General features: G+C 42.2%; 1 pseudogene across 1 annotated transcript; it reads right to left on the reverse strand.

Moving 5' to 3' along the window:
• Positions 1 to 4,008: 4,008 nt before the first annotated feature.
• LOC307064158 (geranylgeranyl transferase type-2 subunit beta-like) lies at positions 4,009 to 5,296 on the reverse strand (annotated as a pseudogene). The gene is made up of 2 exons: positions 4,987 to 5,296; positions 4,009 to 4,764 (listed from the first exon to the last, which is right to left on the reverse strand). The product of its transcript is annotated as a geranylgeranyl transferase type-2 subunit beta-like (transcript).
• Between the last annotated feature and the right edge of the window lie 12,007 nt (positions 5,297 to 17,303).

Consider the following 17,303-nt stretch of genomic DNA (forward strand, 5'->3'; position numbering starts at 1 on the left):
CAAAGCTTCCCAGCCCATGTCAACTCATGATAGCTGCTCCCGCCAAGGCTTATACTACAATTTCACTGTTCATCTGTTTATATCTCCTCTCCTCCCAGATGTAAAGCTCTTGGAGGACTGAAAGCAATTCCTGGATGCAGTGAAATGCACTGGTCTTGGGACTGAGACCGGGGCAAATGCCTGGCTCAGCCCTGTGGTGGTTCTAAGACCCTGGGTAAGTCGCTGCCTCCAGGCTTGGTTACCTCATCTGTCAATCAGGCAGCAATCATCTCTACCTGGTGGAAAGATGAAATGAGACAACAGGTGTAAGGGTTCTGGTCATTTAGTTATTTCCTGAACATCTGACACCTTGCCATCTTCCCAGTACCTTCCCTAGCACAGGGCTTTTCATGTAATAAATGTTCAATACATGTTTGCTGATTGAGCGACAGATCATGAAATCCACTCCATTCCTCCCTGCATCTTATCTGCATATCTCAGAGAGTTGGCCTTTAGGACTGTGTCACAGAAGGGTTTGGATGTATACTACGATAGCCACCAGAAATTGGAGATAAATATTACTGATTTTTCTTTCTGACTTACTTCACTCTGTATGACAGACTCTAGGTCTATCCACCTCATTACAAATAGCTCAATTTCGTTTCTTTTTATGGCTGAGTCATATTCCATTGTATACATGTGCCACATCTTCTTTATCCATTCATCGGATGATGGACACTTAGGTTGTTTCCATCTCTGGGCTATTGTAAATAGAGCTGCAATGAACATTTTGGTACATGACTCTTTTTGAATTATGGTTTTCTCAGGGTATATGCCCAGTAGTGGGATTGCTGGGTCATATGGTAGTTCTATTTGTAGTTTTTTAAGGAACCTCCATACTGTTCTCCATAGTGGCTGTACCAATTCACATTCCCACCAGCAGTGCAAGACAAATACTGTATGCTAACACATATATATGGAATTTAAGAAAAAAAAATGTCATGAAGAACCTAGGGGTAAAATAGGAATAAAGACACAGACCTACTTGAGAATGGACTTGAGGATATGGGGAGGGGGTAGGGCAAGCTGTGACAAAGTGAGAAAGAGGCATGGACATATATACACTACCAAACGTAAAATAGATAGCTAGTGGGAAGCAGCCACATAGCACAGGGAGATCAGCTCGGTGCTTTGTGACCGCCTGGAGGGGTGGGATAGGGAGGGTGGGAGGGAGGGAGACGCAAGAGGGAAAGGATATGGGAACAGATGTATATGTATAACTGATTCACTTTGTTATAAAGCAGAAACTAATAAAAAAATAAATAAAGAAAATAAAGAAAAAAATATTACTGATTTTTACTTAATCCATCTATAAAGTGGTCTAAGGGTTTTTTTGTTCCATAAGTTTATTACACCCAGAGAAAAATATCATGAAAATACCATGTTCGAGAGAAACTCTATACCAGCCAGTCCTAATGGAGTAGGACTTGTATGACCGACCGGTAGTCTCTTCCACAAAAGAGATTTAAGACAGTGGGATCTATTCAATGGAATGTAGTGTGCGGGTCAGGGGGTTGTCCAGAAACAGATGGCATACCCAAAAGGGGTGCCTGGAAAAGAGTTTGTTAAAACGCATTTTATTTACAAAGGGTAGTGAGAGACTAAAAAGGAATGTGAACTACTCTGTGTTACAATGATGGGGAGTTTTAGCTCTCCCGGACCTGAAGGGGCCAAGGAAAGGAGGAGTGATTGGTACCCAGCAGGACCTGTGCTGCCAGAGGGCCACCGACATGAGCTGCTCTCTCCATCAGAGGAACGCAGACCTGCAGAGAGGGAGCTGGTGGAACCCACAGCCCGACTTTCCTCTCCACTTGTCCTCCAATACCTGCTGGGGTTTCCATTGGCTCGACGCAAGTGAGCTATGTTGGTAATCCACGGAGGTTAGTCCCTAGGGCACAAGAGTTGGGTGGACAGTGAATCTGAAAGGCAAAGCAAGAATATCCAGCATGATAGGAAAAGAGAAAGAAAAGTCAAAAGAAATTATAGTAAATAAGAACACCACCACAAAATAGATGCTAGAAATGAATCCAAATATTTTAGTTATCATAATAAAAGTAAATAGATTAAAGAGACTCTCAGATTGAAAAAAACAAAATCACTGACTATCACAATTTCCATTTAAAGGAGATAAGCTTCCAGCATAGAGATATCAATAGGAGGAAAATAACTAGAAAAAGGTATAGCATGTAAATATTAACAGAAGGAAGGCTTCTCTTGTAATATTAGTATCAAACCTGAGAGAAGTGAAGGTGAAAATTTTTCATGTAAATGAAGAAACAAATACACCAAAAAGATATAAAAATCATGAAATCATACCTATTTAATAGTATAATCTTAAAATTACGAAGCTAAAATTGATGGATTTACATGGGAAAATGGACAAATCTATAATCACAGCAGGAGATTTTAAAGCATATCTCTCAGAAACTGACAGATAAAGCAGACCCAAAATTATAGGAAATTAAGGCCCTCCAAATTTGAAAGAAAACACAAACATTTAAAACAGACTAACTCTAGGGGGTAACATTTAGGCTCCTGCACCTGTCAAATAGATGACACACATTTTTTCCAAGCACAAATGGAACATTGTCACAACTTGATCACGCTAGGCCACAAAGGAAGTCTCCACAAATTTAACGATTCAGTATCATAAAGGCCCATGTTCTCTGAAAGCAATGCAGTATTAGTGATTATTAGAAATCACCAATAAAAGGATATCCAAACCACTTCTCCCATGTATATTGAAACTAAATGACACATTTCTAAATACTTCCTAATTTAAAGATAAAATTCAAGGGAAATTATAAAACATTTAAAACTAGTAATTATGAAAATTCAACATATAACTCTTGGAACGCAGCTAAAGAAGCAGTTACGGGGAAAATCAAAGCCTTTAATATGTATATTAGAAAACAAAAAAACTAAATTAATGAGCTGGGAGTTAAGCTCACAAAGCTAGGAAAAACCAATAGTGAATTTAGTATTTGTCTTAAGGAGTGTTACATTTCAATGGGATGACATGTATATACATATATTTTTCTATCCAACATGCAGCAAATTTATAAGGTGCTCTTTTCTGTTGCTGTAGCTGTTATGCTTACTTTGACTTAGCACATAATAGATGCTCAATACATTCCTTTTTTTTAACATCTTTATTGGAGTATAATTGCTTTACAATGGTGTGTTAGCTTCTGCTTTATAACAAAGTGAATCAGCTATACATATACATATATCCCCATATCTCCTCCCTCTTGCGTCTCCCTCCCACCCTCCCTATCCCACCCCTCTAGGTGGTCACAAAGCACCGAGTTGATCTCCCTGTGCTATGCGGCTGCTTCTCACTAGCTATCTATTTTACATTTGGTAGTGTATATATGTCCATGCCACTCTCTCACTTCGTCCCAGCTTACCCTTCCCCCTCCCTGTGTCCTCAAGTCCGTTCTCTACGTCTGAGTCTTTATTCCTGTCCTGCCCCTAGGTTCTTCAGAACCATTTTTTTTTTTAGATTCCATATTTATGTGTTAGCATACGGTATTTATTTTTCTCTTTCCTTTTTTATTTTTTTCATGTTTTAATTCCTATGGGATTGATCAATTCTTTACCAGTTAACATTCTCATTGACAAAAACCAATTTATATTAACTATAGTTATATATAACATATCAAGGGAGTACATGGGAAAATCAGAACACAAGACTTCTTCAGCTAAATAGAGTTCAACTCAGTTTGCTGTTATGAGGACAAACAAGATAACAAATACACTGAAGCATAAACAAAATATTACACTCAGAATGACAGAATTCCAGAAGAAAACAGAAAGCTGAAGATACAATAAAGGTATTTAATTCACAATATGTATAATTATATAATTTATTAAAATCAACATAATTCATGTACAAAATATTAACATGGTAGTCATAAAGTTTGTTAAGCACTTCAAATACTGAAATGTTAAAACAGTATAACTACACTAAGCAACTTTTGCATCAAGGGATCTAATCCAGATCACTAGTTCAGGCTGAACATTCACTCTCCGAAGTATTTCTTCAGGCATGCAAAAAACAGGGCTAACAGGTTTAATCTGTTCTTCTCCCCAAAGTGGCAATCCAGCAATTCCAAATAGAGTATGAAAAGGATCTACCATATCTCCTGGCCTGTCTGCAAATCCTCCCGTTTCTTCATCTTGACATGCTAAAATGAAACTGCGCAGTTTCTCTCCGTCAATCCAATGAAGCCTTCCAATTATCTTTAGGGAAGCCAACACCCACCAAGAATAGCGTACAACTGGTAGCTTCTCTGGCCTTCCACTGAGTCCACCTGATGGAAGCTGTCGTTCACAAAGCCACCAACCAAGTAAATCAGAATTTACTCGATGCAACTGACTAGTAATAGCCAGGAATCCTGTGCAACAATAGATCTGCCCAGCATGGGATTCAGAATCTGGCCTGCAACCAAATCCACCATCAAAGTTCATACATGATAAAACAAATTCGATTGCCTTTTCCACATTAATAGCATCCAGCTTCCCCAATAGAGCCAAAGTTGCCACCACACAAAAAGAGAATGTTGTGTCGATTTCTCTCCAAATATCTCCAGCAAAAAAACCATCTTCTTTCTGTAGACTCTGGATATATTCTACAACTTTATTTACAGCCATAACATTAATACTATCATAGAGAGTAAGAATCTGGACGGCACTAAGAGTGTACAAAAGATGAGGATCGGGCTTCCCTGGTGGCGCAGTGGTTGAGAGTCTGCCTGCCGATGCAGGGGACACGGGTTCGTGCCCCGGTCCAGGAAGATCCCACATGCCGCGGAGCGGCTGGGTCCGTGAGCTATGGCTGCTGAGCCTGCGCGTCCGGAGCCTGTGCTCCGCAACGGGAGAGGCCACAACAGTGAGAGGCCCGTGTACCGCAAAAAAAAAAAAAAAAAAAAAATGAGGATCGTGTCCAATACTAGCACTTATTCCACCACACTCACAATTTGTATGGAAACACAAAAGACCCCGAATAGCCAAAGTGTTGACAAGACTTAATAAATGTCAGAACTTCTTCTCTATTCATGCGATGTAGCTGTCCCATGAGATCCATTACAGTCAGACCCCAATAGATGCCACTCATTCTCAAATATTCAGATATACAGTATTCGTAATCATCTTTCTTTGAGCCATAGGATGCTATATAATCTGGATGCTTCTGCACTAATAAGGTGTCGGGTGCATCTGACTTGACAATAACATCCTTCTGTGGTGTGCCCATGTCTGAGAGTGAAAAGAGCTATTTTTCTCTTTCTGACTTACTTCATTCTGTATGACAGTCTCTAGGTCCATCCACCTCACTACAAATAATTCAATTTCATTTCTTTTTATGGCTGAGTAATATTCCATTGTATATATGTGCCACATCTTCTTTATCCATTCATCTGTCGATGGACACTTAGGTTGGTTCCATGTCCTGGCTATTGTAAATAGAGCTGCAGTGAACATTGTGGTACATGACTCTTTTTGAATTATGGTTATCTCAGGGTATATGCCCAGTAGTGGGATTGCTGGGTCATATGGTAGTTCTATTTGTAGTTTTTTAAGGAACCTCCATACTGTTCTCAATAGTGGCTGTATCAATTTACTTTCCTACCAACAGTGCAAGAGAGTTCCCTTTTTTCCACACCCTCTCCAGCATTTATTGTTTGTAGATTTTTTGATGATGGCCACTCTGACTGGTGTGAGGTGATACCTCATTGTAGTTTTGATTTTCATTTCTCTAATGATTAGTGATGTTGAGCATCCTTTCATGTGTTTGTTGGCAATCTGTACATCTTCTTTGGAGAAATGTCTATTTAGGTCTTCTGCCCATTTTTGGATTGGGTTATTTGTTTTTTTGATATTGAGCTGCATGAGTTGCTTGTAAATTTTGGAAATTAATCCTTTGTCAGCTGCTTCATTTGCAAATATTTTCTCCTATTCTGAGGGTTGTCTTTTCATCTTGTTTATGGTTTCCTTTGCTGTGCAAAAGCTTTTAAGTTTCATTAGGTCCCATTTGTTTATTTTATTTTATTTTATTATTATTATTTTTATTATTATTTTTTTTTTTTGCGGTATGCGGGCCTCTCACTGTTGTGGCCTCTCCCATTGCAGAGCACAGGCTCCAGATGTGCAGGCTCAGCAGCCATGGCTCACGGGCCTAGCTGCTCTGTGGCATGTGGGATCTTCCCGGACTGGGGCACGAACCCATGTCCCCTGCATTGGCAGGCAGACTCTCAACCACTGAGCCACCAGGGAAGCCCCCATTTGTTTATTTTTGTTTTTATTTCCATTTCTCTAGGAGGTGGGTCAAAAAGGACCTTATTGTGATTTATGTCATAGAGTGTTCTGCCTATGGTTTCCTCTAAGAGTTTTATAGTGTCTGGACTTACATTTAGGTCTTAATCCATTTTGAGTTTATTTTTGTGTATGGTGTTAGGGAGTGTTCTAATTTCATTCTTTTATATGTAGCTGTCCAGTTCTCCCAGCACCACTTATTGAAGAGGCCGTCTTTTCTCCATTGTATATTCTTGCCTCCCTTATCAAAAATAAGGTGACCATATGTGTGTGGGTTTATCTCTGGGCTTTCTATCCTGTTCCATTGATCTATATTTCTGTTTTTGTGCCAGTAACATACTGTCTTGATTACTGTAGCTTTGTAGTGTGGTCTGAAGTAAGGGAGCCCAATTCCTCCAGCTCTGTTTTTCTTTCTCAAGATTGCTTTGGCTATTCGGGGTCTTTTGTTTTTCCATACAAATTGTGAAATTTTTTGTTCTAGCTCTGTAAAAAGTGCCATTGGTAGTTTGATAGGGATTGCATTGACTCTGTAGATTGCTTTGGGTAGTATAGTCACTTTCACAATGTTGATTCTTCCAATCCAAGAACATGGTATATCTCTCCATATGTTTGTATCATCTTTGATTTCTTTCATCAGTATCTTATAGTTTTCTGCATACAGGTCTTTTGTCTCCTTAGGTATTTTATTCTTTTTGTTGCAGTGGTAAATGGGAGTGTTTCCTTAATTTCTCTTTCAGATTTTTCATCATTAGTGTATAGGAATGCAAGAGATTTCTGTGTATTAATTTTGCATCCAGCTACTTTACCAAGCTCATTGATTAGCTCTAGTAGTTTTCTGGTAGCATCTTTAGGATTCTCTATGTATAATATCATGTCATCTGCAAACAGTGACAGCTTTACTTCTTCTTTTCTGATTTGGATTCCTTTTATTTCTTTTTCTTCTCTGATTGCTGTGGCTAAAACTTCCAAAACTATGTTGAATAATAGTGGTGAGAGTGGACAACCTTGTCTTACTAAATACATTCTTTTTTTTTTTTTTTTTTTTTTTTTTGCGTTACGCGGGCCTCTCACTGTTGTGGCCTCTCCTATTGCAGAGCACAGGCTCTGGACGCACAGGCTCAGCGGCCATGGCTCATGGGTCTAGCTGCTCCGCGGCATGTGGGATCTTCCCAGACTGGGGCACGAACCCGTGTCCCTTGCATCAACAGGCGGTCTCTCAACCACTTCACCGCCAGGGAAACCCCTAAATACATTCTTGATGCATTAACGAATGGGTAAATGCCCAAGAAATTTCCTATTTTCTAGCAGCCATGTTAAAAAAAGATGTAAAAACACAAAACAGGTAAAATTAATTTTAATATTATATTTTATTTAATTCACTATTTCCAACATATGATCACTTCAACATATAATCCATATAAAAAAATCATGGAGACATTTTATGTTCTCTTTTTCATACTAAGCCTTAGAAAGCCAGTGTGTATTTCATGCTTAAAGCATACCTCAGTTCAGATGCTAAATTTTCATCAGAAACACTTGACTGGTTTTTAGATTTCATAAAATTTACCATTGAAAAGTATTTTCACATGCCCAAGTTGTTTGAAAATTACTTCAAAGTTTTCTAGTAACTGAATTGTCAGTTTTTAAATTTAAATATTAAAATTAAATCAAAGTAAAAATTCAGTCCTTCATTCATACTGGGCACATTTTACATACTCAGTAGCCACAGGTGCCAGAGGCTACACTATTGACAGTGTAGGTCTAGTCCACATAGACATTCATGCAGCTAGGAATTGCCCTTTCCAAAGAGTGACACCTTCCCTTGTCTGCTGTCCTATGTTGGGATCTGGAACTTTCCATTCCGACTTCAATATAAAGAAACTTTCCTGCCTAAGCTACTAGGTAGAAGTGAGGTAGCCTGGGACTATCAAAGCCCTCCCTCCCCCAATAGCCGGTGAAAATTTCTGTTTAACAATAGCACTGATTGATGCTATTTTCTTTCTTTGCCAAGGATCAGTGGACTATACTTCCAAAAAATGTTAAAAACCTTAACTAAGGGAAGCAGAAAGCAGTGAGAATTCCCTGGGTCAGCTCTCTCTCCAGCCTCTAAATTGAGAGCTTCTGAGAATGACATAGAAGGAGAGCTCCACGCCCCCACCCTCCCAGAGCCAGGCCACCTGTCTCTTCTTCCCTCCGCTAGGCTCAGTCAGAAAGGAGGATTTATTTCAGCTAAGAAACTGAACACCAAATCAGGGCATTCTTTACACTTTGGCATAAACTCAAGACTTGCAGAAGCCTTGGAGTCTCCTCACCTCCAGGCCATGCCCTCCTAGCCTCTCAAGGCTGGTTCTTCCAGCTTTTGGGAAGAGAAGCAGAATCAGTTCCAGGGCTCTGCCTCAGGGAGGCCACTGCCTTGCAGTGAACCCAGGGCCAGTCTTTTTGGCTGAGATTCTAAAACGGGAATCAGAAGGGAATCGGGTCTTCCCTACTTATATCATGGACTCCTGTGAAGGTCAAAGGAGAATACATATTCCATGTAAAAATACCTGGAAAAATGTAGAGTATTTTGTGCACCTGAAGTATCTTTTTTTTTTTTTCTTTTCTGTGTTACGTGGGCCTCTCACTGCTGTGGCCTTTCCCATTGCGGAGCACAGGCTCCGGCCGCGCAGGCCTAGCAGCCATGGCTCACGGGCCCAGCCGCTCCGCGGCATGTGGGATCTTCCCGGACCGGGGCACGAACCCCTGTCCCCTGCGTCGCAGGTGGACTCTCAACCACTGCGCCACCAGGGAAGCCCTAAAGTATCATTTTTAAAAAATTTTATCTTATTTAGTTATTTTTTATACAGCAGGTACTTATTAGTTATCTGTTTTATGCATATTAGTGTATATATGTCAATCCCAGTCTCCCTAAAGTATCATTTTAAAATCATATTGGGGTTTCCCAATCATATTGGTGGTGCAGTGGTTAAGAGTCCACCTGCCAACACAGGAGACATGGGTTTGAGCCCTCGTCCAGGAAGATTCCACATGCTGTGGAGCAACTAAGCCCATGTGCCACAACTACTGAGCCTGTGTGCCACAACTACTGAAGCCCGCGCACCTACAGCCCATGCTCCGCAACAAGAGAAGCCACCGCAATGAGAAGCCCGCGCACCGCAATGAAGAGTAGCCCCCGCTCACCACGACTAGAGAAAAGCCTGCACACAGCAACGAAGACCCAATGCAGCCAAAATTGAATGAATGAATGAATGAATAAATAAATAAATTAATTAATAATAATAATTTTTAAAAAATCATGTTGGCTGCAAGTCTTCCAACATACGCCCAGGAAAGACTTAAAAGTTAAGCCCAACAGGTTTTCTCAGTTCTCACTGGGGATATGAATTGGAAAAAAACTTTTTGGAGGGAAATTTGTCAGTATCTACCAAAATGTTAAATGTTCATTCCCTGGGAACCATAAATCCCACACTTGTGGGTAACCGGAGAAATACTCTGTTGAAAAAGATGTATATACAAGGGTTTTACTGCAGCGTAGTTTGTAATAGCAAAATTTAAAACCTGCCTCTATTTCCAACTGTAAAAGAGTTAATAAAGAAATCTATGGAATGACAGAGATCTGTGTGTTCTGTGCAAATGAGGCCATAACATTTTGATGGTTTATAAAAGCAGATTACAGATAGAATGAATAAATATGTTATTCATATTGCACTAAAACTGTGGACAGCATCAGTAAATAACCTCTTAGGAGATGGACCTAGTTAGACCTTTCACTTTTTACTTTTTGTTTCTCTATTGTTTAAATTTTACTTTGAGCGTATGCCACTTTTTGATAAGCAAAAGAAGTAAAGATGTTTCCATCGTTAAAACAACGAAAGAGAAAAAATTAGCCCAAAAATGTGCTAGCCAGTGGGGATTCAAAATGATTTTAAAATGTGGTCCGTTCCTTGAGGGAATCACAAATTAGCCAGGCATATGTAAAGAAAAGAGCACTTCCTGAACTTCCAAAATCATTATCTCGGCTTTCCAAATCACTTCGTAAATTTTATTTTTAAATGATTACATGAGACCTTCCTTCCACAATTTTTTAAGATTTTTGTAGCTTTTGATGTTTCAACATATACTTTACTTCACTTTTTCCTTTGTTATTCATTCAGGAAATATTTATCATACACCTCAAAGCCAGGTACAGCCAAGGCACTGTACTGTGTGCCATGGTAGAACCAAGGGATTTCATCTTCTGACGTTGGGGAGTTTGCAGTCTGATGGGAAACAGAGATTTATGTAAAGAATAATAATGCAAGACAGAAAAGGATAAGTACCCAAAGAGATGAACCAGATTAAGAATTCCGGGCTTCCCTGGTGGCGCAGTGGTTGAGAGTCTGCCTGCCGATGCAGGGGACACGGGTTCGTGCCCTGGTCCGGGAAGATCCCACGTGCCGCAGAGCGGCTGGGCCCGTGAGCCATGGCCACTGAGCCTGCGTGTCCGGAGCCTGTGCTCCGCAACGGGAGAGGCCACAACAGTGAGAGGCCCGTGTACCGCAAAAAAAAAAAAAAAAAAAAAGAATTCCAGGGCCTCAGAGAGCATGTCCCGGGGACTGTAACAGGCAAGAGGATGGCCAAGGCTTTGTGAAAGGGGGTGGGAAGGAGTGGTAGGATTTGCAAAAGCAAACAGCACTTTCCAGATTTAGAGCTGAACTGAGAAATGTATAGTAGTTACAGCAAGTGCTGAAGCTTACTGCTGTTGTTTTTATTTCCAGTGACTAAATCCAACCCTCCTGCACACACCCACTCCTTTGTGTCGTTAACCAAAACCGGAGCACAGGGACTGGGTGCCACTGGTGGTCTACACTCCCCTGCCCCCAGGAGCATGACCCAGGGGTGGGCTGGGGGAGCCGTGGCTGAGTTTTGGCAGTGCTGCTTCAGTGTTACCACCCCTCGTACCATAAAAGCAGCTCTTGGATAGAATTTTCTGGTAATTGGAAACCCCTCAGCAAACCTGATCTCTGAACTGAGTCAAAAGTCACATGTGTGTGAAACCCACACTCCACCTCCTGCACATCTGAAAAGAGCTCAAGTTCACCAGGGCCCTGACACCAGCAGCATGAGTGGAACCAGGCCCTTGAGCAAACGTCCCTCTGTGAAACAGCAACTCTAACAATTTCCTCCCAAATCCTTATTTCAACATTCTAGAATGTCCCTCAGTAAAGATGCTCATTGTCTCCTTTTTAATTTGTTCTCACCATGGTTTAAGGAAAGCTTGCATGAAGGTCACCCCTTCCCCTCCCTATAACCAGGAGGAGCTGAGACATGCGGCTGGTGGCTGTGATGGAATAAAACACTAGCAAACACCTGGGAACCACTGAGACTGTCAGCACAGATGTTCTAGGGCACAGTTGCCAGGATGGTTCCCTTGCATCCTGCTCTGTAGACATTTGTTAAGCGGTGAACATGTCCCAGGCACAGGGGATGCAAAAATGATTGACCCGGTCCTTAACCTCCAGGCAGCTGTGGGCTGGTGACAGAGACATGGCAAATCAGATTAACAGCTGCCATTATCTGGGGCTTCCTCTGGGTCAGATGCTGTGCCAGTGTGGTCTCAGTCCTACTCTACAACCCTGCAAGGTAGGTTTTGTTAGATTCTTTTTTTTTTTTTTTTTGTGGTACACGGGCCTCTCACTGTTGTGGCCTCTCCCGTTGTTGAGCACAGGCTCCGGATGCGCAGGCTCAGCGGCCATGGCTCACGGGCCCAGCCACTCCGTGGCATGTGGGATCTTCCCGGACCGGGGCACGAACCTGTGTTCCCTGCATCGGCAGGCGGACTCCCAACCACTTGCGCCACCAGGGAAGCCCGGTTTTGTTAGATTCTTTCCACCAATGAAGCGGCAGAGAGCTCGCGGGGCCCAGGGGAGGCGAGCAGAGCACGGGAGCGCGAGGTAGAGGCTGGGGGAGAAGGGGTCTGTCCCACAGACAGCTGAGGGGCACCCAAGGCCTGCAGTAAAGAGCGGGAGAGCACACAGAGCCTGGGGATCCTGATAAAGCAGACAGGACTGTATGAGGCAGGGGGACAGGTGGGCAAACAGCCCTGAGACCAGCGAGGTCTACAGGGACAGAGTCCCGAATCCAGGAGGCTGGAGAGAAATGGCCCCGCTCGTGACCAGGAAACATGCAAGGGCCCTGCCTCCAGAGCAGAAGTGCCCTGAGCTCTGTCTTCTTTTCATCCAAGAATTTTCTTCCCCTCGGTAGCCTGCTTACCTCGCGCATTGTGTGTTCGCCACAGACCAGATTCTCCAGTGGGAGGGAGTGAACCCTTGGGCTGGTCGGCTGTGCACTGGTCCCAGAGGTTTATTTACCTTTTCCCATCTCCCAAAAGCTCTGCTGGTAGTGGTCAAACTCGACCTGTGACACCGGGCAAGACACACTTCCTGTAGAGGTTTATTGACTCATTTGTATAATGTTCAGGGTTGGACTCAATGATTTCCAAGGTCCCTCCCGGCTCTCAGTATCCAAAGGCCTCAGTCAGCATTTTGAGAAGCAAGATGCATTCTCACACATCTTCACCTCTATTTGATGAGCTATTTTATTGCAGTAATCAAACCTTACACACGAAAAGAAGTATCCTATGTCCTAAGCGTCTTGTTATGCATGGGGGAAAAAAGGTATCCTAAGCCCTAGTGTATTGACAGAATATGGAAATATAAGTTTTGAAGATTTTAAAAGTAGCTGGTGGGGGCTTCCCTGGTGGCGCAGTGGTTGAGAGTCCGCCTGCTGATGCAGGGGACGCGGGTTCGTGCCCCGGTCCGGGAAGATCCCACGTGCCGCAGAGCGGCTGGGCCCGTGAGCCATGGCTGCTGAGCCTGCGCCTCCGGAGCCCCTGTGCTCCGCAACGGGAGAGGCCGCAGCGGTGAGAGGCCCGCGTACTGAAAAAAAAAAAAAAAAAAAAAAAAGTAGCTGGTGGGACTTCCCTGGTGGTCCAGTGGTTAAGACTCTGCTCTCCCAATGCAGGGGGCCCGGGGTTCGATCCCTGGTCAGGGAACTAGATCCTGAATGCCGCAACGAAGATCCCACATGCTGCAACTAAGACCTGGTGCAGCCAAATAAATAAATTAAAAAATATTTTTAAAAAAGTAACTGGTGTCAGAGAATGCAGGTTTTAATCTAGGTCCTATCACCTATTGGCTACTGAACTTTAGACTCTGCCTGAACCCCAGTTTCTACATCTTACAGTTCTAGGAAAGCATCTTACCGTGTAGAGCTGTTGCAAAGATGAGATAAGATGATGGATAGAGAAGAGTTTTTGGAAAGATAAGAAACTAGACAAGTGTGTGTTAGGAATGGAATTTCCGGCATTAAATTCTTGATGGCCCATGATTTGGCTGGCACACAAACAACAAGAGGAAACGTACTATGGGTGAACCCAGGCAATTATGGATCAGGACCTGGTAAAGTGGGGGAAAGCTTGCTGACAACATGAGAATTGGAAAAAGGTGATTGCATTTCAGCTGAGGAGAAGGGTGGGAGCACTGGTGAGCGTACGGAGGATTTTAGAGGAAAGATAGAAATTCATGAAGCAGGTTCTTCTTTATGTAAACATATCTCCTCCTACGGGAAACCAAGCACGGGGGTCAGAGAGTGCTGGAGTTCACGGTGCTTCTCAGATTGCTCTCCTTGGGATCATATGACCACCCCAATCACAGCGTTTAAGGATGAGGAAACAGACCAGGGAAGGTGAGGTGACTTACCCGGGGTCACAGGGGTGGGAGCAAACTCAAGGGACCCAGGAAAGGAAACATGCAAGAGTGAGGGGGCAGTCAGCACTTGAGCCGGCATCTGGGGTTACACAGAGGGCAGATCTCACCTCATTCCAAGGGGCTGTGCAGGATCCCACCAGGAAAGGATTCTGACATCAAATATTAGAGTTAGGAGGCGACCTCCTCTGGTGTAAGAAGCAGGCTAGAACCAACGGGACACAGGTATGTGCCTTAAGCTGTATCAAACTAGGTTCCATGACAAAAATGTATGTTTATACATTACCCACCTCTATACAATATCAGTAGATTCCTCACATCACGGTGAAGTAATTTTGCATGCTATGTGGCTTCCCTGGGCACAGGATGTGCAAATGAACCACTGACAATTGGTTTGTTGTGGTCACATCCCCATTAAAATGGTGGAAATTGGGACTTCCCTGGTGGCGCAGTGGCTAAGACCCCATGCTCCCAATGCAGGGGGCCGGAGTGTGATCCCTGGCCAGGGAATTAGATCCCACATGCATGCTGCAACTAAGAGTTCACATGCCCCAACTAAGGAGCCCACATGCAGCAACTAAGACGCGGCACAACCAAATAAATAAATAAATATTTTAAAAAATTATTTAAAAAAATAAAGGTGCTTAAATACTAATTGAGAGGGGAAAAATGGTGGAAATTATTATTGTGTTATAACTATTATATATTCAGGGCCTTCGATGTGTCCTGTGCTGCACTATTATCTATATAACCCCCAGTCTGCACAGGGACCCATTGGCATAGATATTTGCAGACGAGGAAACTGATGCTCAGAAAAGTTAGGTAATTTGCCTAAGGTCACACAGCTGCTAAGTGGCAGAGCCCAGGTTTAAACCCAGTCATGCCTGGTTCCAAAGCCTGGCCGCTCTTCCCCCCACTGGTGCATGCTGCTCTAGGTCATGGTGACGGCCGAGAAGCAAATGCAAGGGCCAAAACTCTGGATGGTCCTTGTATCAAAATCATTAAACCAATCAAATGTTTCAACTTAAATCAGCAATGAAAATCATCATTTCCTGGACTGGGAGTTTGGGATTAGCAGATGCAAACATATATAAGATGGATAAACAACAAGTCCTACTGTATAGCACAGGGAACTATATTCAATTTCCTGTGATAAACCATAATGGAAAAGAATATGAAAAAGAATATCTATGTATAACTGAATCACTCTGCTGTACAGCAGAAATTAACACAACATTGGAAATCAACTATACTTCAATAAAATAAATTTTTTAAAAATCATCATTTCCACACTGTAACTACTGTTCTGTTTCTTTCAGGACATTACTTCCTAAGTTTGGTGTTGAGAGCAAGTGCCAAGGTAGCAAGTAGTCCATTAACATAGGACCTCAAAGTAGCTGAGGACCCATTTTGGGGGGTGCTGTTCATTGGACAGGAAAATATTTATCCTCAGATAACACTAGCTGAGTAATTCAACAGACACTTTCTGAGCATCAGCAATTACTAAATCCCATGTACACTACCTGGGAAGGAGTGGTTTCTTCATAAGACCTATAGGTGACACTTAAGAAGACAACACCATTATATTTGACTAATGTTTATGAAGTGTCTTGGGACTCTTTTTAGAGATCTTCTGTATTAGCTGACTCAATAATTTCATCCACCTGGGCCATGGAAGAGGCCTGATGAAAAGATGCCCTATTTTCATAACATGATTTAGAAGTCTAGAAGAAAAATAAAGAAAGAATTAAATTCAAAATGATAAGTTTGGAGACAAGAATAAGTGTCTTAGGCAAGATGAAGGGACGTGGCCCCAAGTTGCTACTGTGCGGATGGCCAGAGGCACTGGCCACGGAAGTGCCCGCATCCCTGGCTGCTCCAAGGCCACTCTTGTTATCCTTTCACAAGTGTCAGGGACCTGGAAAGAGAGGGGCAGCAAACCAAGCTGGAAACATTCTTGTGAGGGTAGTACTGGGTCTTAGGGGTCCCTGACCCTATTTCAGGAAACTCCCCCTTTAAAAATATCCATCAATAAAAATAATTACATTTATTAAGTATCTACTAAGAGCTAGCCCCTACAGCAATGTCCTCAGATGCTATTTCTCTTTTTAACCCACTACCTGGTGAACTAGGTTTTGATATCTGATTTTTGGACATGAAGAAAACAAATTCAGTGGGGTTAACTTGACCAAGTTTACATATCCAAGATTTTCACCCTTGCTTTTCCAAATCTAGGACCCAAGCATTTCCCTCCATTTCATGCAGACTTCCTCTCTTTAAGCCAACCAACATTTACTGAAAGTTCTCTCTGAGTAGTCGCAAACTGTTGTGGAATTCAGGAAAGCAAAAAACATACTTCTGGACAGCAGGGATCTTAAAATCTAGAAGAGCAGATTTTAAAATTATAAGACAATACCTAACACTATTAGAGGCAATAAAGAGAATTAAATGAATGAATGATATTGGCCTATAATTTTCTTTTTTTTTGTAGTATCTTGGTCTGGTTTTGGTATCAGGGTGATGGTGGCTTCATAGAATGAGCTTGGGAGTATTCCTTCCTCTGCAATTTTTTGGAATAGTTTCAGAAGGATGTGACTGACAAGGGATTAGTCTCTAAAATTTACAAACAGCTCATGTGGCTCAATATCAAAGAAACAAACAACCCAACCAAAAAATGGGCAGAAGACCTAAATAGACATTTCTCCAAGGAAGACATACAGATGGCCAAGAGGCACATGAAAAAATACTCAACATTGCTAATTATTAGAGAAATGCAAATCAAAACTACAATGAGATATCACCTCACACCAGTCAGAATGGCCATCATCAAAAAATCTACAAACAGTAAATGCTGGAGAGGGTGTGGAGAAAAGGGAACCCTCTTGCACTGTTGGTGGGAATGTAAATTGGTGCAGCCACTATGGAGAACAGTATGGAAGTTCCTTAAAAAACTAAAAATAGAGCTACCATATGACCCAGCAATCCCACTACTGGGCAAATATCGGGAGAAAAACATGGTTTGAAAGGATACATGCACCCCAATGTTCATTGTAGCGCTGTTTACAATAGCCAAGATGTGTAAGCAACCTAAACATCCATTGACATATGAATGGATAAAGAAGATGTAGTAGATACATACAATGGAATATTACTCAGCTATAAAAAAAAATGAAATAATGCCATTTGCAGCAACATGGATGGACC

The sequence above is a fragment of the Hyperoodon ampullatus genome (genome assembly GCF_949752795.1).
Source record: "Hyperoodon ampullatus genome assembly, chromosome: 15".
Taxonomy (NCBI): Eukaryota; Metazoa; Chordata; class Mammalia; order Artiodactyla; family Ziphiidae; genus Hyperoodon; species Hyperoodon ampullatus.